A 27,560-nucleotide genomic window follows, 5' to 3' on the forward strand; every position below is an offset into this window, starting at 1 on the left:
CTTTAATGCTAGTTTCCTGTTAAGTTAAGCTTCTAATTAAAGTACTAGATGAGAAAGACTGAGAGTGGAATTCACATTTTAATAAGAACTCCAGAAAGCCCACAGGTCTAAGGAGGTACTAGCCTCCTACATCTGCACGTTCCTACCTGCCATTCAAGTACTGCAATTGATAGGCATTTGTAGCTTATAGTCCTTCTGTATTTGGCCAATAGCACCTCTTTCCTTACTACTTGTAAGAGCATGAAATAAATACTATTTGGCACGCAAATTCAAAAAGATAGATGACCTCTGCTCTCTTCTGTCTCTACTATAAGCAACAAAACTCTTGTAATTGAAATTAGTTTTCCAGTAACTTTGTTTTGAATTGATCAACTGCCATCTGCCTGTTGATGGGGTCAGCTGAGGGTTTCAGTGGCAGAGTCTCTAGAGGAGCTCTGATGATAAGCATGCTAACACAATCATTTATTACTGCACAGGTTTTATGACAAGACCATCCTCATTTTTGCAGCAATAAAATTAAATGGAATTTAGGATCTCAGACTGAATCCATGTTAAGATGAGTAAAATTATAAGCTAGTCTACACACGCTTTCTTATTAATTTATCAAGTCCAGGATTCTTCTACTCATTTCTAACATAATATAAAAATAATTGCAATTTAGATGTCTCATTTACTTATGACACTGTAAATTCACAGAATTGCACAAATTAGCTTAAACGGAATAATTATAGTTTTTACAAAGTTTGATATTGTGTATATATCTTGACTAAATATATGATACACATTCCTTCATGATGAATAGGATGATACTCTATATGCACTTCTAATTTTACATTTAAGATAATATTAGGATTTTGAGCTAGAGTTTAAAGAGGACAATCTACAGATTTAATCACATATTTTTAATTCAAATTCTCAATATTTTCATTTCAAACCAACCTTTCCACTAAAACAAAAATATATCAGCAGGCATTTGAATATGCAATTTCCATTGACACATTAACTTAGTACTAACTAGTAGAGTTAACACAAGTCAAGCAAATTCACTGTGACTTCCATATATTCTATTATATGGATGACTGTTCTTGAAATTTTCCAAGTTAATAAGTGTTTTTTCTTATTTGCATCAGTTTCTTCACCTCCTGAGGGAAAGATCGTTTTATATTATCTGAAACAAGAATGGTCCTATACTATTTTTCTATAATGGAGCAATTTTACTTTTTATTAATATACATTTTATACCTGTAAATTTTTATAGAATAGTAGTTTTTGTTATTAGTGACAAAGTTGGGTAGAATAGTGGTTTTTGTTATTAGTGACAAAGTTGAGTAGTGGTTTATCTCTGTCTTATATGTGTACATATACATACACATGTGTGTATGTGTGTGTGTATTTTTGTCTAACCAAGGGGATTGTTTTAGAATGATACATACCTTCCAAATATTTTTAAAAATCTGAGTTTCATTTAAAAAATCAGTGTGAGTTCCAAAAGGTTTTAATGTCTGTCCTCATCATTTTCTCTTAAATACTGAGTTCTTTATATCCTCTTTCTGTTTATTTTTTGACAGGTAGTTTCCCTTATCTTCATTATCTACACTTGAGATGCTCACAGCTATCTTAAATTCATACTGATGACTTCCAAATATAATAAATATGGATTATAGATAGTAAGGGACTTAATAGTTAAATACAATAGAGGAATAAGACACTAAAAATAAACTCACATTTGACTACTGCCTTAGACTTAACTTCCTGAAACACAGTTTAAAACCCAAGTTTCTAATTCTTTGTGTTTGTGGCTAATTATATTTTGTTGTACATGCAGGAATTTTCCATTAAAATGTATGCCTGACGCTAATGTAACATTGTGTGTCAACTATACTCAAATAATTTTTAATTGAAATTTATTTAAATAACAATGCTAACCACACAGCTCTGAAGACTGGAGTTCTGTGTCTCAACAAATAAGATTTGCACTAGCTATAGGGCACCTGGGTGGCTTAGTTAAGCATCCAACTTTTGATTTCCACTCAGGTCATGATCTCATGTGTTATGGGACTGAGCCCCAATTTGGACTCTGCGTTCAGTATGGAGTCTGCTTGAAAGATTCTCTCCCTGTACCACTTCACTCTTTCTCTCTCTGAAATAAATAAATAAGTCTTAAAAAAAAAAAGATTTGCACTGGTTACAGTCCTCATCCAGGGCTCTAAGAAAGTAAGCAGCATACAAGCTTCTCATTTGTAAAGCTTTTCACTACTTGACTAAATGTCTGTCATAGATTATTTTATTAAATATTGATCCATGTCTTCTTTCCCACATAATAAATATTTATCATATCAAGAGAAAACCCCTTTCACCCATATTTCAATGGAAATCTCTTTTAGGGGAATGTTAGGTGGCATCTATTTAAATTCAGAAATTTTCAAATAATTTTATTTTTGTATCTGGTTCTAGAAATGCTTTTTGCTTTTTTTTTTCCTTCAATGAGGAAGCCATCACTAACCTGATTCTAATACCTTTCAAAGAAGCACTAGCCATTGTATTGCACATAGGTCAAGCTCTAGTAATACGTATATTGAAATTATTTTCAAGATTATCATATACAAGCCTTAGAACAATTGGTATCAGTTTATGAAAATAAGTGGACTAACTATACCACAACCTATTCGCTCCATGCTCACACATAGCATAAAGACAATCTCCAGAATATTGAGAAATATTAAAACTATTATGGTCAATGAGAACAATAAAAAATATAAAGACATATTCTATCACCTAGAAAAGATCTGAGCGAGAAAAACATTGCAATCTTTGTATCCTAAACTACTGATAAACAAGTAATCTGCTTTCTCTTTTTCTCTTTTGTAAAAATAAATAAATAAATTAGAATGCCTATAATTTCTAAAATGCCTTCCAGTTACTGTGAACATTGACTCAGTTGTATTTTGTATATTAAATTGAAAAAGGTTAGTAACCACACATTGGAAATATTTAATGATGATGGATATGTTGGAGGACTTAGTTCCTCCTATCATATCAATACATAGTATCCAGTCATCATAGATAAGAGAAGTTAAGTGGTGCATATCACCTGAATAGGGAAAGCTAAAGGATGCTCTGGTGAACTTTTATGAGAAATACAAAAATTGCAGAATAATTCTTTGACACCATTGGGAAACAATCAACTCACTTATTAGAAAATTCAGTTTTACATATTTTGAATAAAGTTGTAGTTGATGCAATAAAATTTAATACAGAAAATGTATCATAAGTTTCATATACAAGAAACAACTAAAAATTTAATCAACAGAGTCAGAAATTTGAAGATCTAGTTTACTATCTACTCCTGAAAATATATCATTCCTTTTGACAAAGTCATGCAGTTCTATAATAAACTATATCCAATGAATGACTTTCCATTTCATTTAATAAAAAATCCAGTTATTAAAAATCAATATAATTGGAAGTATCATGTTCATTTTTGCCTCTTAATGCACAATCCATGCACTCATATTCAGATTTTGCCTTTTCATCTGAATTTCATTAACTCTGTCTTGAATAATTATCTCCTTCTGAATTCTGTGTACAAATCCTGTCTAACCTTTTGAAAATCAACTTGTTTTTGTTAATGTTCTTTACCACCTTATATCATTATAGAAATGCACGCATCATTAGCAAGGAAGTGCTATAGCCATACTAATTCATTTTATTTCTCTCTGTTCATATTCACTTCTAACAATATATACTCAAAAGAATATACTATCCTCATTTTCTAGAAATGAAAATCAAGAGATGTGGAAGAAAGCCCTAAAGTACTTATTTTTATTAACAAATGGAAAGCTCAATTGATGCTTAAAAGGATTATGAAAGGATAAAGCTATGATTTGTAGCACCTAAAGTTGAAGTGAAAATGGTTCTGAGATTTTGAGCTATGTACATAGGCATAGAATTCATTCATAAAGTTTTTAATAAACTTTGGTTTCTCTCAAACTTTAGTTATCACATTATTTTTATTATTTAAAATTTGCTTCTTGAAGGGCCACATAGTGCACAAGATAGAAGCAATCCTGTTTTGAAACCAATGGTCCATTATATCTAAGTTTTTAGAACAAAATATTTTCTTTCATGATTTAAAGTATTTCTCTCTCATCAATATATGTTTCAAATAGGTTGTGGTTACTGGTCCATTTATGAGTTATGATGTCAAAGAAACTCAAAAAGAAAAATGCACAAAATCCCATGTTATGATACATTCCATAAAACATGTATATATTTAATATAAACATGGTATATAAAATATGTCAACATATTCAAAGTCTAACTAAAAAAAACTGACATCTGGACCAAAAAACCCCATAATACAATAATGTAGCCATTTTTTAATGGAGTAACATTATAGTTAATAAAGACAAAGATGGGCTAAATCTTTAAAATAAAATAAGATTATTTATTAATGATTAAAGTGAACCATGATATGAAAATCTGTTAATGTATATCTGATTATCTTTCCTCAAAAGGGCATTCTTAAATAGTACAGATTATTTTAAAATAATAACACAATAGCATGTAAATCCCAAATATGATCACAGGCCTTTTATGGGTTCTGTTGGGTCATAAATGACAAGGAAATGTGAAAGAATTTAGGTAGCTGCCTTTCCTACTCTCAAAAGTATTTGGAAAAAGACAATTATGTTTCCTCCTAGGGGTCATTGAAGTAAGAAACACACCTGAGCTATTTTTATTTATTTCTCCTTGATCATTTATATAAATCACAGGCCTAAAATGGCAAATCAAAAAATCTAATTTGTCAAAAAAATACTGCATTAACCCACAGATTGAAAGAAAGAATCAAATAATAAGAGATACAAAAAACAAGAATACGACACAGATGAGATATTTATGGGTTTAGTCTTTCCTCTTTATAGTTTTGGATACCCATAAATGCCAAGACAATACTAGTATTCTGACAGTATTCAGCCTTCCATATGTTTACTTCTGTCACTGGGTAGAAAGATTTTAAATAATCAGCCAAATGAGTCCAAATGGATTGGTTATAGTATTACATAGAGAAAATAGCAATGACAGTTTGCTCTTAAGGTATTTCTACCTCCTTTATGCATCATCTAGAAAATTGTCAATGTGAAGCTGTGTAAGAAAAAAAGGAGAAATTCAATCCTCAAATGATCATTAAGTAATCAACAAACTGTATTAAAGCTTATAACTTAACTCTCTTTTGTTCAAAAATAATAAGACCCATAAAATAATAAAGTAATCACTGTAATAGTGCAGAAAATCATCCTGTATAGCCATATTATTTATTTTCTGAAATAAAATTTTTTGGTGCAGGGCAGGTTGTCAGTGAAGGAGGTATGCAGATGAAGCTCTATTTTCCAATCTCTAAGTACATCCTACTTCCAGAAGGCCAGGTATATGTAGTGTCCTGTATAATGGATCTGGCTGCTGGACTTGCTCGTTCATCTGTCTCATGGTGATTCTTCTCTTCCATACCATCAAATTTACCTAGCTCCTTGGGGCCAAGCTAAATTACCATCTAATTAAACTGATAAACTAAATCTTGATAATGTGTTAATGGCTTATAGTGGTTTAAAGTGTTATCCTCCACAGGATAACATTTGCATTTTAATAAGGATTTTCAATAAATTAACATACATTAGTAACTTGGTAAATTCTAGTCACTAAGTATGGCCTGTGAGAGAAGTGAAAGAAAAGGGCTTTGGTTTCCACTAAGGAAAGTACTAACATAGATGGCTGACCATTGTAAGAAATCACAAGAAAAGTAACATTTTAGTGTCATAAAGTTATATATCCTAGGTGTCTTACAATGTAAAATAAACATACCAAAGACTCAAGCATAGTGCCTAGCATATAGAAGGTGATCATAAATATTTGCTGAATAAATGAATAAAGAAACTACCAACTCAAAAAGGTAATTTTTAAAAATAGATGTTTGACTAGAATTGCTGGGGTCTACAGTTCTAATATAATTTCCTCTTTGGAATTCTCAGAATTCAAACAGGAATGTTCTCTTCATTTCATAATATAATCTTTATTGGTATAGATTTAAAAGTATTTCTGATTTAACCATGTCACATTTCTCCAATTCAGTGCACACTACTTCATGCTGTTGCACGTGCATGTCTTGGCTTCTCAGTTGTCTCTCTGTTATTAAAACTACTATATGTGAACAAAAATAAGTCATTATTTGGGATACTGTTATACGATACTTTTAGGAGATGTTAATGTTAGCCCCTTCATGAAGCTCCACAACGCCTATTAGTAAATTGAAGTATCTGAAAAGTCTTGACGTCAAGAAATCTTTTTAATCCTTGCTAACTCTTCCCAAACCGTATATATAAAATTTTTAACTTCTCTAACTAGTATATATTTTCTGATAGGAAGCTATTCTGATATATCAGCTTGACAATACCTGGAACAGACTTTTTCATATATTCACACGTGAAAATGAATATATATGAATACACACACACACACACATACACACACATACATTTAGTTTAAACCTAACTCTGGGAAACGAACAAGGTGTAGTGGAAGGGGAGGTGGGTGCGGGGTTGGGGTGACTGGGTGAGGGGCACTGAGGGGCGCACTTGACGGGATGAGCACTGGGTGTTATGCTATATGTTGGCAAATCGAACTCCAATAAAAACATATACAAAAGAAAAGAGAAGAGAAGAGAAGAGAAGAGAGGAGAGGAGAGGAGAGGAGAGGAGAGGAGAGGAGAGGAGAGGAGAGGAGAGGAGAAGAGAAGAAAGAAAAGAAAAAAGAAAAGAAAAGAAAAAGAAAAGAAAAGAAAAGAAAAAAGAAAGAAAAGAAAGAAAAGAAAGAGAAGAAAAGAAAGAAAGAAAAGAAAAAAAGAAAAGAAAAGAAAAGAAAAGAAAAGAAAAGAAAAGAAAAGAAAAGAAAAAAAAAGAAAATTGGGATGCCTGGGTGGTGTCAGTGGTTGAGCATCTGCCTTTAGCTCAGGGTGTGATTCCAGGGTCCCGGGATTGAGTCCCATATCAGGCTCCCTGCAGGGAGCCTGCTTCTCACTCTGCCTATGTCTCTGCGTATCTGTGTCTCTCATGAATAAATAAATAAAATCTTTAAAACAAGAAAATAAAATTAACACAAAAAAATAACCTTGGAATTACTTTAAATTCTGCAATTATATGTCATACTTCCATATTATTTTATTGCCCTGTGGATCTTCTAGTTTGAATAGATTTTGCAGAACAGACTCAGAATATTAATTTCTATATTACACTTCTCAAACACGTCAGAAAATATGGCTATTATTTACTTCCACATTATTTAATGTGATAATTACATAGATATTTTTTATTATGCCCGTGCCATAATTTTGTTTTTGAATGAAATTTTTCTTTATTAAAAAATGTGATAGTGTTATGTCGGTCAGAGAAAGACAAATACTGTATTATTTCACTTGTCAAATTTAAGAAACAAAACAATCAAGAAAAGGAAGAAAAAAGATAAATAGAGACAAACCAAGAAACAGACTCTTAAGTACAGAGAACAAACTGATAGTTACCAGAGGGGAGGTAGATGGGGGGATGGGGGAAAGTAGGCGATAGGGATTAAAGAGTACAGTTATGATGAAAAAAATAACATGGTAAGAAAAATAAAAATAAAAATGTGATAGTGAATATGCCTATAACTGCACTGTCCAACATGGCAATCCTTAGCTACATGTTACTATTTAAATTCAAATATAAATTATTTAAAAAGGAAATACAATTAAGATTTTAGTTGCTAATGAGATTAAATTATAACATGGTGTTCAATTTTTAATAATATAGAAAGTTCATAATGAAAAAGTAAGATCTTTGTAGGTGAAAAATTTTAACACTATCATCTATCAGAAAAAAAAAATAGTATATTTAGACTAACAGCTTTCCTCACAAAGGAAATTTTGACTGGCTACTAAATCCAATTTAAAATGTCAAAAGCGGGATCCCTGGGTGGTGCAACGGTTTGGCGCCTGCCTTTGGCCCAGGGTGCGATCCTGGAGACCTGGGATCGAATCCCACATCGGGCTTCCGGTGCATGGAGCCTGCTTCTCCCTCTGCCTGTGTCTCTGCCTCTCTCTCTCTCTGTGACTATCATAAATAAATAAAAATTTAAAAAATAATAAAATAAAAATAAAAAAATAAAATGTCAAAAGCTTAAAATTCAATTAACTTATTATATACATCTGATCGATTTTATTGAACCGCTAACATATTTTGTTTTCATATATACAATACCTCAATCTCAAAGTAACCTCATCAACTCCAATGTGGAGTGTTTTAATAAAAACACCTTTGTGAAGTATATGTTATATATGCAGGATTCATCTGTTAAACGTTTATGAATTTATGCACACATATAAGTATATATGTGTACTTACAAACAAAATGCAAAAGTTGAAATGATGGGAATATTACCTCATGTACACATGTTTTCTGCCTTCCTCACAGGTGAGTAGACTAAACCTCCAAAATAATCATGACTAACTACTAGAATCTAGAAAAATATATGCACTAGAGATTCAGATTATAGAAAAAGAGAGGAAGATGGGAGGCAAAGGTCATGAATTGGTGGTCTTTGAATCTCCAGCACAGTATGAGATGGAAACTATCAACCTAGTGATTTCCAGGTGTGTTTGTGGGGTGATTTGTGGGGGATAATTGATTTAAAAGATCTTTTGACCCAAGAAGGAATCAGTTCCTGCTGGTTTGCTTCATGTAGGAATTACCAGACTGTATGAAATACCCAAAGATAGCCTTAACCCCTACTTCCTATTCATCAGATCAAGATGCTTTCCAACACATACATTTTCTGGGAGTTTCTGGCTTGTTAAGCCTTTTTTTCATCAGAAACACTCCCATTTTTTTGTTGCTTCTCAATCAGCACTATATAACGGAACCCACAAACCTGCTTTCATTTATGATAAAAATGTCACATCCTTTAATTTAAACACAAAGGAAAGAACAGAGGCCATTTCAGTAAGATACAAAGGATTGGAAACGGGAAACAAATCTGAGTGTCTACACAAGTAATACACTAGAAGAGACAAGAGCTTTAATAAAAATGAAAGGAGAAACTTCAAAAAGATAACACTAGAGCTCAGAAAGTCTGATCCCTGGTTTTAAATAATTTAATAGATGATTTGGAAAGAGAATGGTCACTGCTAAAAATAAAATGTGGGTTCTTAATGATTAACCAGAGGAAAACCCCCCACAACATAAAGAAAGACAGAATGAAAAGGAAATGCTAAGGAAAAGTCAAGAGACTTGGACGATAGAATCAAGACATATAATATGTAAAGAAAACAAATATCAAAGGAGAAAACAGATGAAACAGAATAAATTATTAAAATAACTGACACAAAATTTTCCTGAGCTAAAAATTTACTGATTTGCTAAAGTTAAAAATGTTATCCAAGTATCAAAAAGGGTAAAGAATAATTAAAGAAACATATTTAGAAACATAGTAAATCATATCCTAGTGAAATCTTTGAACTCTGAAGGATGAGGGGGCATCTTACAGAATTGGAGACAAAGAGAACAGATTACATATAAAAATAATGAAATTTGGACTATCATCAGACTTCATATTGGCCACAACAGAAACTAGGACATAGTGGAGGTTGAAGGCAATGAAAACTAGAAGATAGTGGTCCATAACCTACAGAGATTATTAAGAGAAGAAGAGAGATTCAATAACACTGTTATTATCCAAAGAATCCATCATCACGTTTGCAAGAGAAAGAACATTTTCAAAATACAAGTATTAGGGGCCCCTGGGTAGCTCAGTTGATAAAGTGTCTGCCTTCAGCTCAGGTTATGATCCCAGGGTCTCGAGATTGAGTCCTGCATCCAGTTCCCTGCTCAGCAGGGTGTCTACTTCTCTCTCTCCCTCCCTCTCCCTGACACTCCCCATGCTTGTGATCTTTCTCTCTCAAATAATAAAATCTTCTTAAAAAATAAAAAAGTAAAATAAAATACAAATATTAAAAGGGTATACATCCTTATATACTTTTTAGAAGGAAATTTCTCGGGATCCCTGGGTGGCTCAGTGGGTTAGTGCCTGCCTTCCGCCCAGGGCATGGTCCTGGGGTCCCAGGATCGAGTCCCACATCGGGCTCCCTGCGTAGAGCCTGCTCCTCCCTCTGCCCGTGTCTCTGCCTCTCTCTCTCTGTGTCTCGCATGAATAAATAAAATCTTAAAAAAAAGAAAATGAAAATTGGGATCCCTTTGGTGGAAGATAATATGTAGCCATATACCCAGGAGGTCTTAAAATTCTTTATTAAAAAAAAGAAGGAAATTTCTCAAACATTGCAACCAAATGAAAAATAAAGTATAATATATATTGTTTTCCCCCCATTCTTTTAGAAAGAGAGTGCACACACATGTGCACAAGGGTGGGGAGAGGGGCAGAGGGAGAGAGAGAGAATCATAAGCAAGCTCCATGCCCAGTAAGGAGCCCAACTCAGGGCTCAATCTCATGACCCTGAGATCATGACATGAGCGGAAATCAATAGTTGGAGACTTAACCAATTGAGCCACTCAAGCTCTTCTATAAGAAAGATTTCTAAATGGGGGAATAAAGAGTACAAAGAAATGGTGATGACCAATAAACTCTGTGAGGGATTTTTCATTAAATTTAATAGAACAGCAATACTTTAATTTGGGTGATAACATGAGTTGTGAACTAGGTAAGTTACCCTGTAATGGAAACAATAGTAGTTAGGGACTAAATTGAAAAATTATTGATTTTTAAAGGATTTTATCTTGGCTTGAAAAGAATGTGGTATTGCTGAGGAAATCATACTGGTGGGGAGACTAATGTTCTTACTTTATTTTGGTATAAAAGTACAAAAATAGTAGGGCTAAAGATTGTTAAAAATAAGAATGTAAAAAAAATAAGAATATAAGCACTAGTAAAATGGAAATGCAGAGTGTAACTTCAAAATTACCTGCAGTAAGTGTAGAGTGCAATAAAAATAATGAATTACAGAATTATAGACACGGGAGAGGAGGAAATTAAATTATACCATAACATATGATAGGAAAAATTTAAACAATTATAGTTGTAAGAATTATTTTAATAATAATGAAGTTAAATTTCCTTATTCAAAAATTAGTGTCAGACTGGATTACAGTACACAACCTATATACAATGTATATACATCTTTACCTGTCTACAAGGAACACATGGGGAAAAAAAAGGTCATGATGGCATATAATGTAATAATAGGTTATGTGACATCAGGAAAGTAATTTGTAAGAAGTTGGAATCAAATGAAATATAATTCCAGGACAAATGGGCTCAAGAGAACTAGTGATAGTAGTGATAAAAGTCAAAATTTTTACAAAAAAAAAAGTAACAGCCCTTGTTATGCCTCAACATTTGTCTGCATCCTACATCCATTAAAAATTACTAGAAATAAAAAGAGAATGTAATAAAATCCCAGCTATAGTTGGTGGCTCCCATACACCTCTTCCAGAATTGGGTGAATCAAGTAGACCAAACCAAACAAAAAACAAAACTAAGAATAGAGATCCTTCCTTTTAACCATCAAGCTAACTTTAATCCATTTTGTACACAGTGAAAATGCACATTCTTCTTTCATATTACAAGGACACTAAAAAGGTCACATATCCACAAAAAATTCAAAAAAGGATATAAAAGCGATTTCAAGTCATCTCTTCTTATCATAAGCTAATAATCTAGAAATGTAGAAAAATAATGGAATAAACTTTGATTCTTCTAAGGCTGCTAAAAAGGATGAATCAGATCTATACTCATTGCCTGGAAAAATGTCCTTATGGACTGTTCTACTTAAAAATCATACATAGAAAAAAAATCATACATAGAATGAGGTAATATTTTTAAACATAGGAAAGAATATTCATATATAGAATCTTTATGGGTAAGAAGCATAGAATATTGTATGAAAAGATAATACAAAACTGTAAACATTTATTTCAGAAGGAGTAGAACTGGCAGAAGGAAGAAATGGAGAGTACTAATGTTTTCTTACTATACATCATATTCATTGAACTGTTATACTATTATTGTATTATATTTAAAATAACCATAGAAGCAAAAAGACTGAGTTTGCAATGGTAAATAAAGTCTGTATATAACCTGATTATAAGTAGTCACGGCTACCTCCATTTGGCCTTACCCAAACCAGCTGTTTTTACTTCAACCAAAGCTGTTGGAAAGTAGCAGTAGATGTTGGAAAGCATCTACTTTTTTTTAGTCTTAATTCCAGTAGAAAAACACATACAATTACATGACTCTGCACCTTATGGAAACATAAACTAAGACAAATGCTTAAGAAAGCAGGAGAATGTATTTTGAAAGAATAGTTACGTTATCACTGAAGACAACCCTGATGGCCTTCACAGTGCACCCACTCAACTGAAGAGTACTGGCAGGGGATGGGCTGATTTTACCCATGAATAAAAGAGATTAGTTTCAGGTATTTGAGGTTCATGAAGATGAGTAAGTAACCTTAAGAGCAAACAGAAAATTGTGCTGTTATTTAAGGGCACCCTTTGTTAGATTTTGACTCATCTTAAGAGTTCAATATTATGTATTTATTCATGAATGCATTTATTTATTTAGAGATTTAAGAGAGAGGGTGTGAGGGGGAGAGGGGAGAGGCAGAAGAGAAAGGTGAGAGAGAGAATACCAAGCAGGTCCCACACTCAGCGTTGAGCCCCAAGAAGGGCCTGATCTCATGACCCAGAGATCAAGACCCCAGCTGAGTCAGAGGCCAAACAGAGTGAGCCCCCTGGGGGCCCCTGAGAGTTTCATTTTAAACAAAAAATTAAAACTAACTATGAGAAAAATACCCCAGCCAAAGCAGTTCTTTGGCTAAGTTTAAAACAATGAATAGGGCAGCCTGGGTGGCTCAGCGGTTTAGCGCCACCTTTAGCCCAGGGCATGATCCTGGAGACCCGGGATGGAGTCCCATGTCAGGCTCCCTGCATGGAGCCTGCTTCTCCCTCGGCCTGTGTCTCTGGCTCTCTCTCTGTCTCTCATGAAAGAAAAAAAAAAAAACAGTGAATAAAATGGCAGATTTTTGTTTTGCAGTTTTGAAATGACTTTTTACAAGGCTTCTCCTGTATTCTAAATTGCTTTTGTTAAGCTCAAGAGTTTTCCCATTTCATTGGCCCGACAGATGAGGCTATCTTTATCTAAATACCTTTAATTTGAAGAGGTACTAATAACCTTGAGATAGAATAATGATATTTAAAACATTATATGACCTAATGACCATGAGTTTTAATAACTACCCCCACATTCTATTCTCCCTTAAATATTCACAATTATTTTATATATTTGTAATAAAAAGTATGGAGTTACAAAACAGGACTTTTGGTGGAGAGTAAAGTATAAAAAATGAACTTTAAAAAAAGATTTTATTTATTTATCTGAGAGACAGAGCACGCGAGAGAGCATGAGCAGTGGGGGAGGGGCATAGACAGAGGGAGAAGGAAGCCCAGTGTGGGACTCCACAAGACCCCAGCATCCTTACCTGAGTTAAAGGCAGATGCTTAATCCACTGAGCCACCCAGGCACCCTAAAAATGACCATCTTGAGAGTTTAGCAGGCCTTTTATCAAAGGCAAAGTGTATATTTTACAAAGTAAACTTTTGTTTGCAAACAAAAGTTATAAGTATAGACACAGACATACACATGGCATAGATAGATGACAGATATTCAGGTGGTTAGATACTGAGATAGATCAATCAGCTAGCAGCAGTGTTTTGTGATTCAGGAAGCTAATATGCCATATGCCACTATGTGCTATACACTTTTACATTTAGCAGATGAAAGATAAATGCTTTTTTAACCTAATTTTATTGGGGGAATAAACTATTAAAATAATTAAATTATCCATGCTAATTATAAGCCAAATCAAATAAATGATAATAACACACACAATCTCTTCCTCTCCCTCTTTATGTCATGCTGCGCTAAAGAGTTTCTTGAGGCCATGCATCCATATATCCTTATATGAAGCCCTTCTTTTGCTTCATTTCCAGACTGCAGCTATTACTTCATGTTTCTGTCATTTATTCTTTTTCCTTTGCCTTTTGGTCTCTACTGGGAGCAGAACAATAAAATAAATACATTTATTAGCATTATCTCTGTAATCAGAGTGAAATAAAAAAAATCTTCAAAAAAGGACCTGAATAGTGCTCTCATAAAGAAATTTAAGTAAGCTTTGGACTTCATGAACTTCACCAAATTAATTTAGAGAATCCATAGGCCTTTTGTTCTATTCCTTTACTGATTCTTGGCTGTGTCCCAGGTAGTTCATAATGATGTCCATCTGACCTGGGAATGAATGAGGTGCTGTGTGTGTATAGAAACCATTATGTTTAATGTTATTTTTCTAAAATAATATACTTTGCCAAGTTATAAATAACTTTGTAAAATATGATAGTCACTGAACAAAACCATTTTCTTCTACCAAAGATTATGCTCAATTCTTTCATAGGGTTTTGTGAGTTTAATGACACCTTGTGCTTAATGTGCTCCACTTTACAATCAAGGTAGTTTCTCCTGAAATAGTTTGTTCTCTGTCAATGTTCCAGAAAATAATTATCACTGTATTTTCCCAAGGCAAGAATTCCAATATAAAATGGAACTGTTGTGCCTAGCACATTTTCAAATTTTAACTCTAAGAAACCATACCATAGTCACATGATCACTTTTAAATTCGTCTTAGATCATATCATTTTAAAAGATAATTAACTGAGGCCTTAACATAACTTCCATTTCTTAAAACTCTTCATAAAAGCAGCTACAAAATAGTGTTTTGTCAAATTAAAAACTCTATGCTACTTTTTCACTCCTCAAAACTTTTGAGAATGCCGATTTAATCTACTTACTCTTTGTATCCAAATTGTTCAGAATATAAAAGTTAACTAAACTGGTAAATGTAAAGGCAATGTGTAAATCAGAAAGTATTTGTTATGGCAATTTGTTTGAAAATGAAGGCTATAAGAAAACATATATTCTGCATTTTAATGTAAATGCAGTACATTTTTCCAGTTTTTCCATTTTTCCACTTCATGTTCACAGTTTTCAATATTTATGATAAAGCACAGAAAAGGTAACGATTTTAGTTAAAGCAAGTAATTTATTTCATTTTTTGGATTCCAACTAGCACTGCTAAATGATGCTATTATGGAGTCCGTATCTTTGAAATGAACAAAAAAGGGGTTTAAATCTTGAGGATAAAAATATTTACAAATGAACAAATGCTGTCCTAGCACTTTTATGTAAGTGTGCATATTGATAATATATCTGGCAGGTGTTATAATACCCTAATTCCATCCCTTTTGCGTATTTGTTCTTGTGTGTGCTTCTCAGGTGACAAAAGAAATTTAGGAAACTTATGCAAGGGATGACGCCTGTTGAGCCAGTATTTATTGCCTGGAAGGCCACAAAAAATGAAAGGTAATCATGAGTTTTCAAGCCTTCCTTTCTTCATTCTCAAAATCCCAAGCAACCAACACAGGCCTTTGGCAGGGATGCTGCCTCTTCCTGTGAGTAAGTTTCTCCAAATGGATGGTTCCTAAACTTTGCTTTCATGAGTCAATAAAATACTACCCCAAATGTCAGGGGACCTCACAAAGTTCTTGTCTTTACTGTTTCTAGTAAAGGACACTGTAATGAGGTAATGATAAAAAAGGGAAAAATGTAAAGATGAAAGAAAGACTATTTTAATGCTCCCTCCTACCCAAAACCAACTGGAGAAAGCCATACTTTTTGAAGAAAGGACAATTCTTGTGTAAATTAGGCTCTATGAAAAGCTCAACACATTTGCTCTTATTTTTTTCCCTTTCCTAAGGACCAGTGAAAACTTTCAGATGCCGGTACATTGGCACTGGGGCACCAATGTTGTAAGAATACAGAACAAATAACTGAACTATAGGGAATTCCACAAGAAGATCCATTCTTTCATTTCATCAACACATTTTTACTGAACATCTAGGCAGTGATAGAATCTATATATAGAAAAATACTAGTTAACAAGATAAACAAGGCCTCTGACCTTGTAGAGCCCGGAGTTCCAATGGTAGAAGACCAATTATAAACAAGTACACAGAGAAACATAATGTTTTCAGATCATGGTAAAAACTATAAGGAAAATTATCTGGCCAATGTTATAGAGCATGATGAAGGAGGTGAAGGGAATGTTGTGAACTAGATGAGACAGGATGTTGAAAGATACATTTCCTCTACATCCTTGCAAGATGAGTGGACACTAGCAGGCAAAGATCCAGAACGTACCAAGAAAAGGAGACAACTGCAAAAACGACGAAGTGGAAGACATTTTTGCAAGTCTGAAGAAGAGGAAGCCATTGTGGCAATACATTAAAGAGGCTGTTTGTCACTAAGGAAGCTAATATATGAAAGAGTCTAGTTCTCTCAAAATGATTTCCCATGTAGGAAACAGTCAAGTATATCTATCTGTGAGGTAAAAAACTAATGTTCACAATATTATTCTATTGTTTCACATATACATATCTGTGGATCAGCTAAGTACCAATCACAGTACAGAATCTGAAGTCTGTAGAGATCACAAAAGTAGTTATAAACATTATAGATTACTGTATTTGTTAAACAATACACTTATTTATATACTGCCACTCAAACATTCATTAGCTATGTTGGAAAACTATTTGCATAGATCTCTCGGACATCCCCTCCAGTTGATTTATCTTGGAAATAAATACTTACACATTGCTATTTCATTAAACAGCTGAGACTGCATCTAAGTTATGAATTGATCTAGACATGTTACATCTGTACATATATGGACTCTTGGTTTTCATTTTATCCATATAACTTTTATCCATGGACTACTCAGCACTAAATGTATCTTTCCTATGCTTTAAATGTACTAAAATAGCCTTTTAAATCTTTAAGAATCACTCAAGATTATAGTATATGGTATTAAATCTGAGGATGCAATCCCCTTGGATTTTCAATCAGTTTTTTAGTAGATAGCTATTACTTATTGAGTACTACACTCATAAGATTAAATAAATAAAAGGGTAAAATTATGGAATTCTTTAAAGAAAACTATGTTGCATAATGAAGTTTCTGTGAATAAATCCATTTGTATTATTTAAAATAAAACTACATTCCAAATACATTTTAAGATTTCAAAAGTCACTTACTCATGAAAGAGAGCAGAAGAAATATCAGATAACTTAGCAAACTTGAAGACACTGTAACTGTTTATTTCATGAAAATCAAACGTAGGAAAGCTATACACTTGAATTAATTTTATTCATCTGTTCTAAGAATATGTTGCATACAATGAGAGTCTTAAGTAATCAGTGAAGAATCAGAATGATTCACAGATGGTGTAAGTGATTTAATTATTTTTAACCAGTTGTTTCAGGCATGCTCAGAAGGATATTGCCAACCCCACTGCAGAAGCCATCTGAGCTCCCTTCCAGCTGGTGTTCCATATTTTGAAAGCAAATTTAGATTGCAGAAAATTACACTTTTTATTGTTATGTTGCAAACGGAGGTCAAATTGCTGTGTATAAATTCTCGTACTTTTTCCCCCCTTCATTGTATGAGTTATATTTATCAAATATCACGTCTTTTGTATGATTGCCATGGAATCGCCAATGTTATTTTATGTTTTGTGTTGTCTGGCACATAGGAGGCACCAGATAAATGTTTATTAAATGAAAGAAATGCCAATTCAATGTATCCAAAATAAAACTTGGGTTTCTTTACAGACTCCCAGTAAGTGTATGGAATTTTGATTTCTCTGCATCTTTATAATTATTAGAAGGTTCTCATTAAAAGCAAATAAAAAAGAAAAGAAACCAATGTAACAAAACAATGCCCTTCCGCCAAAGAGACACTATCAACAAATTTCTTTGTTAGTTTAATAAGCAAAACTATACCCTGATTTTGGAACTCCTTGTCCTTAATTTTATGGGAGCTCAGGCAAGTTGCTTGACAAATTTTCATTTGTTGAGGTTGCTTTTAAGGATTAGAGATACTCTTTGTAAAACTTCAGTGCTGCATACCTCTAGTATGCAAGATACCTGTGTTATCTCTCAACAAAATAACTGATATTCAAAATTATTTTCTATTAGACCCAGAAAAGATAAATTTTGCTTAATGTTCTTATTCACAATGAGAAGTGGAAAACTGTTACAAAATAGTTCTACCAAAAGTAATCATTTTTCAAGTATTGTCAATCCAAGGAAGACAGTATTTATTTTAGTGAAAGAAGTTACTCTGAATCCAAAAAGGAGTTATATTTATTCTAAATTTACTGACAAAATTACATAATAAAACTATACACATCAATAATGCATCAGATTCAATATTGTGCTTATACCTAATATTTATTAAAAATATATTAATATGCTAACCATCAATATTTCCTGAAGATTGTGTTACATTTACTTTTGATAGCAAAATTTGATACAGTACATTACTATAAGGCAACTTTATTTATATATTTGACATGAGAATGACTGTAGTCATTCATTATAGCTTTAAATCAAAAGATGAACCTACCTACAAAATTATGTACCTAATATCACCATAATCTAACTATACAATAACTGTGTATTAATATAAGCAGGAAATCTTGCTTAACACATTTATATTAATATTTTTAATTTATTGTACTATTTAGACCCATTCAATTGAGGTAATATTTCTGAGTTACTATATTGTATGAAATTCATTTATCAAGTGGTGAATTAATTTAAACTTATAAGAATATTAAATTGCAATTGACATCTTATCTTATATACAGTAAGGGCTTTGGACTAGAAAGATTCAGAAAAACCAAGGTCCTGTGTTAATATATTTGCTTATTTTCTTTAGCCAATTCAGTAAAGTAAGTACTGAATACCCCAGTATCCAATTTGGATTATTTATTTTATTTCAATGGTTTATTTTTTTTTCTCTCTGGACTTCATAAATTTTATACTCTTTTTTATTGGCTTAATGGTTACTCTAAAACTATTAACATGCACAAAAATTTGGTCTCTTTCTGAGCAGAGTAATTTTATTCATCATTAATTCAACAAATGTATATATTTTTTAAAGATTTTTTATTTATTCATGAGAGACACAGAGAGAGAGAGAGAGGCAGAGACACAGGCAGAGGGAGAAGCAGGCCTCCTGCAGGAAGCCCGATGTGGGACTCCATCCCAGGTCTCCAGGATCACGCCCTGGGCTGAAGGTGGCGCTAAACTGCTGAGCCACCTGGGCTGCCCAACAAATGTATATCGTGTACCTATTACTTGCTAATCATTGTTTCTGGTTCTGAGGACACAGCAGTGAGGGGAAAAAAAAGAGAAAATTCATGCATTTTTGGAGCTTTCACTCTCCAGAGAGAGATAGATAATAATATGAAGAACGGAAACATTTTTAACTTTCCTGGTGGTGCATTTTGCATAGAAAACGAAGTGGGGAAGTGGTCGAGCAAGTGTGTGTGTTTCACTAAGAACACTTTCAAGTAGACTTGAAGGCAGACATGGAGGGGCCTGTGCAGATGTCTGGGGGAAGAGTGTTCTATGTGTAAGGAACACAATGTAGAGGGAGCATGCCAGACATGTTCCTGGAAGAGTGAAAAGGCCAATGTTGGTGGAGCACAGTGAACAAGACATAAAGTATTAAGAAATAAGGCCTAAGAGGGAATAAGGAGTCAGGCCATATATCCCTTGAAATTAATATACGGATTGTGGATTTCATTTGAAAATAGATGGGACTCCACTGGAGCATTCCGAGCAGATAAATACAACCCTGATTTATATTTTCAAGTGATGTGTCCGTTCACTGTGTTGAGAATGAGTAAAGGAAAACAAAGGTAGATTTTGACCTGAAACTGAAATGGCAGTGTTGTCACTATGACAACACTATAGTTCAGGGGAGAAGAACAGTCTGGTTTATAAAAATGTAGAAGTCATGTAGTCGTATCTGACATTAAAATTACAAGACAAGATGAAAAGAACAAAGCAGGGAGTATAAATAGAAAAGGGAAAATGAGGGGCACCTGGGTGGCTCAGTCACTTGAGCATCTGCCTTCAGTTGAGCGTCTGCCTTCAGCTTAGGTCATGATCTCAGGGTCGTGGGATCCAGTCCCACATCTGGCTCCCAGTGTGAAGGGGAGCCTGCTTCTCCCTCTATTCCTCCTCTGTCCTTCCACCCTGCTCATGCTCAGTCTCTCCCTCAAATAAATAAAGCCTTAAATAAAAATAAAAAGTACAAGGACTGAGAACCTAGACATTATTTCAACTGTAGAGGAGGAGGGAGCATCAACAGAGGCTGTCAAAGAGTATCCAGAGAAGCAGGTAGTAAACAAGGTGAAGAACTCCAAGCAATCTCCCTCTCTATTCTAACATCACTGACATCTAGGTGTTGCCATTCTGTTTCTTTTTTAATAAATAAATTGGATACTTTTACATTTAGTAAATGTTTGTTTAGGTTTCTCCATTTGTTTAATATTTGCTCATCATTCTTCTTTGCATCTCAAATCTTTAATCTCGGGTCATTTGCATTCTGGTTAGAAACCCACCATGAGGAACAAATATGCCATGGAATATTATGTAGGCTTTAAAAATGTTTACAGAACTTATCTTTACTAACAGAGATGACACAACGTTGAGTAAAAGTTCAGGATATAAAATTATTTTAATACAACATGAAGATGTATGGAAGGATAACTGAATAACTTTAACCATGGCCAATTCTAAAAAACAAAACAAAAACCCCAACAACCCTGAGGACTGTGCGGTGAGGATCTCCTACTAGGAAACTCAATTTTTGTCTGGTAAGATTTTTATTTCAGTGTTATTTTTATTTTGTATTTAATTAATTTTTATTTATTCATGAGAGGCACAGAAAGAGAGGCAGAGACACAGGCAGAGGGAGAAGCAGGCTCCCTGCAGAGAGCTGGATGCAGGACTCGATCCCAGGACCCTGGCATCATGCCCTGAGCCAAAGACAGACAGACGCTCAACCACTGAGCCACCCAGGTGTCCCTCAGTGTTATTTTTTTTTAAGTTTCTATAAGTATGCAATTCTAGGTCTCATTATTTTTTTTTAGGTCTCATTATTTTTGAAGACATTATCTTACCACCTTTTGGCTTTTATTGTTGCTTGAAAATTTGCTGTCATTTATTTATACATGTTAGTACATTTTAGGTAATCTGTTTTTAAAATTGTACTGAAAATTCTCTTTATTTTTGGAATTTTTCATATTCATTATGAAGATATATGGGTGCATTTGTTTTTTATTTTTTCCTGCCTGAGATTTGCTTGATTTCCAACGTGATTATTGAGACTTTCATTAATTTTGGATATTTCTAAGCAATTGTCACTTCAAGTATTCACTATCCATTCTCTCCTTGTATATTTGACCTTCTCACTCCCTTTTTATCCTTTTATTTTTCACATTTCTATATTTTGACTTCATGCATTTTAAGTAATTTATCTTTCTTCCATTTTTCTAATTCCTCATATCTGTTCTATCTGATGCTTAACTTGTACACTAAATTATTTGTTACATTTCTAATTTCTGAAGTTCTACTCAATTCTGAAGTTCAATTCTTTTTAAAACATCGCGATCATTATTTTATTACCACCCCTTGTCCCTAATTCCTGTTTTTGATGCAAACTATTACTATTTTGAAAATATTAAACATTTGTTTTGCATTCTGTATCTCATTAATTCATTATCTTCTGTCTTTGGGAGTTGCATTCTGCTGTTTGTTTCCTTGTGTGAACTGCCACTTAAATTCTAAACACATGCTTTTGGAACTTCATCTGTGGGAGTTATTTGAAGTTGAGGTTTAGGGGCACCTGGATGGTGCATTAAGTGTCTGACTCTTGGCTTCAGCTCAGGTCATGATCTCAGGGTCCTGGGATTGAGCTCTGCATCAGGCTCCATGCTGGGCATGGAGGCTCCTTGAGATTCTCTCTCCCTCTCACTCTGCCCCTCCATCTCCTGCTCTCTCACTCTCTCTCTCTAAAATAAATAAATGAATGAATGAATGAATGAATAAATAAATAAATAAATAAATAAATTTAAAATAGATAATAAAGTTTAGGTTTAAGCAATGTTACATAAGAAAGATTTGTTCTTGCTTTTGTTAGGTTTATTTGACACCAGCTGCTCAGAGCAACTTAAATTTTTGGCTTTTGGCTTTTTGTGACCCCTATCACTATGAGCTCCGGACATTGACCTTTGTGAATTCTGTCCTTCCAACCAGTGATCATAATAGAAATATTCTGGGACGTCCTTCAACATTTTTGGTGGTTCATTATCTCTTTTATTTTTTTTATTTTTTTTATCTCTTTTAATTCTGTAAGAAATGTCACTAATTTTATCCTGAGACTCAAATATCTAGTCAAGTTGCATGGATAATGAGAGATGCGGGATATAATCCTAGGTTTTCTTGCTCCAAGTATAAAAATTACAAAAAATATCAGTTCTTCTAATACAGGTAGAACCTATTTCATAAATGGTGGCCTTGTTTTGATTTTGCAATGACAATATGATAGAAATTTGGAGATATTTTTATTATTATCAGAACCTTCAATTAAATAAGTCACTTGTGGGACGCCTGTGGGACTCAGCGGTTGAGCATCTGCCTTTGGCTCAGGGCATGATCCCAGAGTTCTGGGATCTAGTCCTTCATTGGGCTCCCCGCAGGGAGCCTGCTTCTCCTCCCTCTGCCTGTGTCTCTGCCTCTCTCTCTGTGTGTCTCTTGTGAATAATACATAAACAGAATCTTTAAAAACACAAATAAGTCACTTGTGTTGACATACATCTGTGCCCTGTTCTTTTACAGGGTATTTATATATTCTCTGTGTTTTGACATACTCCTTTTAATTCATCTTGGTTGAGACACCAATGTATTCCGTTTGTGGGCTGATGTCTTTCTTAAGTTCTGAGAAATTTTTGGCTATTGTACCTTAAATATTGTGTCTCCTGTATTCTTTCTTCCTTTTTTGTAATTATATTAGTCATAACGCTTCTTATTCTGTTCTTTCGGTCTTTCATATTTTCCATACTTTTTATTTTTATGTGGTAGATTCTGATCATTTTACCATAATGTGTTTCTAATTTTCTCTTCACATTTGTTTAATCTGGTGTTTAACACATACACTTAGTTTTTTATTTCAATGTTTGGTTTTTGGTTTCTGTAAGCTTTATTTGATGTATTATCATCATAAGTATCTTTGTATTTTCCTGTGTACGGTGGCTTTATAAATTAATACATATTTTATTCCTTCCTTATTTTCAGCATATTTAATATATCCAGTGGTTTTCTATTATTTTAAATTCATGAAGTACTAATTCTCTTGATTGTGATGTTAGTTGACTCTAAGTCACTGCGGATTCATTTCTTCTTATGGGTTGTAATATTTTGTACTGAATAAATATTTAGTGTTTGTGTGAATGTGGAACTCTAGAAAGAATGATTTATTGTATGATTGTGGAAGAAGACTTCACAGATTTCACCAATCTGGGACCCATTTTATGTTAATTTCTCAGTTAAGGAATCTAGTGGCTTATGGTTAGTATATAAATTCAGACCTCCCACACTGAGTTTTAATTATCAAAGATTTTTCTTCTCCAGCCAGAATCCTTGGCAGACAGAATTGGGCTTGCTTATGTGTAGGATTTATCTATTTCCCATCTACATGGAGTAAAGACTTGAAGGTTCTATTGTTTAAAGTGGGTTTTTCCTTTACATCTCTATACTAGATGTCATATAAGGGCCACATGTAAAAGGTCTTCAAAACTTTCTCTGAACTATGGGACCCTCAATCCAGGTTCACTATCACATGAGTTAATGTACTCATTTATGGTAAAGAGAGGGAAGGAAGTTTCTGTTATATATTTTGAGCTCAGCTATGTCTTTAAAACTGTTTTAAAATTATATTTTATTCAGAATTCTCTTACATTTGAATAAAAGGGATGAGGGGATCTGTGAGTCTGTCAGTTTCCTGGAAGGTGATTCTAGCTGCTACTCTACCAGACAAACATTAATCTGATTCTATTACATAGCTAGAGACTGAAAAAATTACTATAGAAATGGCAGTAACTATTATGATCATAATCTAGGAGACAAAGAATCTTGATTTATTTTATTTCATTCTTACCTCTTTTGATATGTTACTACAAAATCGAAGCCAAGAGAAGGAAAATTTTATAAGCAGCTACCTCCTGGTTCATTTCCCTTAGCAACCATTATTAGTTTTATACATTCACAACTCTGTTTACTAAAGAACATTCTGTCTCTAAAAAAATTATCCATGTTCCCAAATTCTCCAACGGTCTTGCATTGGCAGCTGACAATCTTTGTTATTATTTCAAGGCAAAGAAAGAAATCCGTGGCAATTATGCAAAGAGGATGTTTCCCCATTAGTCTCAAAATTAATTCGTTATCATTATGTGATAGGAGAAAATCTATCAAAAATGAGTAATGGAATATCAAATCTAGGTTCACACATTATTTTACATTAGGCAATGGCAGTCAGCTCTGTGGTTACTCTTCTTATAAAGCAACACTGTATTTTAAGAAAATCCAAAGTAACAAAAGCATAATGGTACAGAGATGCTTTTCTCATTTTTTTTTCCTGAAGAACACTAGTTCTTCACAACTACTTGAGCAGGAATCCTATCATAAAACTGAAGTGAAATTTCCCCTTTTGTACTACAACTATCCAGATGTGAAAATCTGCAGAATCTATTCCCCTTGTAGAAATTCATAATCACATTTGCATATCAAAAGCCCTGCAAAATTCTGTAGTAAGGAAACTTTGCTTAATTCAGTGTTTCTCAAACTTATTTGGACACTAGATATTTTTCTTTCTTTTGAATAATTCTCATAGTATTTCAGGAAGCATGGAGTTCAAGAGTGTTATCTTCCACTGCTTACATGTGCCCTTTGACATTATAATTAACCTCATTTAAATTTTATTTACCATAAAATGACAATGAAAATCATACTCAAGAGGCTTATTAGTGGAAACAATCTCGATATATGTGAAAGCTCTTTATAGAGATGTGAAGTTCTATTCAAATTCAAACAATTTTTAAAAGTTAGTAGAGGAATGCTCACACTATAAAAGTGTTTTCAGCTTATAAAAATATTCACATAATGACTAATTTATAGGGGCACCTGAGTGGCTCAGTTGGTTAACCATCTACCTTCAGTTCAGGTCATGATCTCAGGGTCCTGGGATCCTGGAATCAAGCCCCTTGTTAGGCTCCCTGATCAGCGGGGAGTCTGATTCTCCCTCTTCCATTGCCCCTCCCTCTGCTTGTGCATCTGTGAGCTCTTTCTCAAATAAGTAAAATCTTGAAAAAAAAGGACTAATTTATATAATACATTTCTTTAGCATTTAAAGTGAATCTACTGACAAAACTAATTTTCTTTTTTTAAAAGAGTTTATTTATTTATTCATGAGAGACACACACACACAGAGAGAGAGAGAGAGGCAGAGACACAGACAGAGGGAGAAGCAGGCTCCATGCAGGGAGTCCTATGTGGGACTTGATCCCCGGGACTCCAGGATCATGCCCTGGGCCAAAGGCAGGTGCCAAACCTGCCACAGGGAGCCACCCAGGGATCCCCCAAAACTAATTTTCTATCAACTTTTCAAGAACTTGCATATTTTAGAAATATGTACTTCTAATGTTGTCAACATACTTTATTGTAATTTATTCCGATACACTAAAACCATCCTTTACAATACAGTATTGCAATCCTTCTCAAATTCACCCCATCACCTCAGTGTTAAATTTCAAGAACTTTGTCTTTTCTCAGTATAATGTTTCTGGAAGTAACTGTTACAAAATCTGCTGCTCCAGAGAGTCATCTTAAATTCCCAATTGAAATGCACACTTATAAGAAGTATAAAAAGTATTTTAACATAAAATAAACACTCTTAAGTATTACCTGTTCAGATTATACATCAAAGTTATACTAAATGTTTACTGTTGCTAAATGGAAGGATGGCTGATTTATAGCAACCACGTAAAAGTCTAGGTGAAAAATATTCCATTGAAGGAACAATATATATAATGGCCCTGAAATGGAAATGGTGTTGATGTGTTTGGGTACGGAGGAGGAATTTTTATGCCTGTATAACAGAAGAATGGCCAAAGGAGAAACAAAGTTGGACCAATAGGATAGGCAGAAACCAAATCATGTAGAATTTCCTAGGAATTCACGGAAAGGGTAATGAGCATCAGTGGCTTAAGAGAATCTTATTTATGCTTTAGGAGCACACTGGCTGCACCAGAAAGAATATAGTGTAGGTGGGGAAAGACTGGAAGCAAGGATTAGAGGCTGCTGAAGAACCCAGATGAGAGATGATTATGCTGTAGACTAGGCTTTTCACAAGGCAGATACTGAGTGGTCTGATAAAAGCTGTATTTTGTTAGTAGAACCAATAGCATTAGAAATGAATTACGTGGATAATACAAGAGAAAAGAGCAATCATAGATGAGGTCTAGGTCTTTGATGTTAAGTGACAGGGTAATTTAATAATACCCAGGGAACTTGGTAGGAGCCAAATTATGTAGAGAAGACAGTTAATTCTTGACTTGGGTATGTTATGTGTGACATATCTGTTAGGCATCCAAAAGAAGTTGAAGAAGTTGTTAGATATAAAATGTTGAATATCACCATTATTTACTTGGTCTTTGAGACTATAGGATATCCAGGGCAGGTGGAGTTGTTGTATTTAGAAAAGGGACATTTCTCTTCCATCTTTTACTCTGATGTTTGCATTATTTTTGCTCCCATTCCTGGGACAGTTCATGTATGTATACTTATTCCAAAAGTTTTTACTATACATTTTTTCTTCCTAGAAACATAATAATTAGCAATAATTCACACTGAACATATTGGGCACAAACCTTCTATTTGTTGTGACCCTTTACAATGAGCTTTTGATTTATTGTATTCTCCTGTAAGTTGAGACAAATCACTTCTAAATTCTCATAGCCTTCTGTTTTCCTTTTCAGCACTTGCTATATATAATTTTAGTGGCTGAGTAAAAGATTTTAAAAAAATCCCTCTATATATAGAATTCTAGATAGCTTTATATAGCTTGCTCTTTCTTTCTGGATTCATTTTCCTTTTTTTACACTAGCATATTGTTTAGTAATTTAGCAAGAACATATAGGTAATAAATTTTCATAGTTTTTATTTATCTGAAAATACTTGTATCTGAAAATATTTTTAAAGATTTTATTTATTTATTCATGAGACAGAGAGAGAGAGAGAGAGAGAGAGAGAGAGAGAGAGAGAAAGAGAGAAGCAGAGACATAGGCATAAGGAGAAGCAGGCTCCATGCAGGGAACCCGATGTGGGACTTGATCCCGGGTCTCCAGGATCACGCCCTGGGCTGAAGGTAGTGCTAAACCGCTGAGCCACCCGGGCTGCCCAAAAAATATTTTGTCTTTACTCTTGAATCACAGTTTATAGGAC

The 27,560-nt window shown here is 33.8% G+C and overlaps 1 protein-coding gene across 6 annotated transcripts in view; it reads right to left on the minus strand.

Annotated features, from left to right (window-relative positions):
* The window catches only part of DMD (dystrophin), a 2,039,779-nt gene that overhangs the window by 1,152,041 nt on the left and 860,178 nt on the right, over window positions 1–27,560 (minus strand). The gene's annotated exons all lie outside the window — the stretch shown is intronic.

Source organism: Nyctereutes procyonoides, unplaced genomic scaffold (assembly GCF_905146905.1).
Source record: "Nyctereutes procyonoides isolate TBG_1078 unplaced genomic scaffold, NYPRO_anot_genome, whole genome shotgun sequence".
Lineage (NCBI taxonomy): Eukaryota > Metazoa > Chordata > Mammalia > Carnivora > Canidae > Nyctereutes > Nyctereutes procyonoides.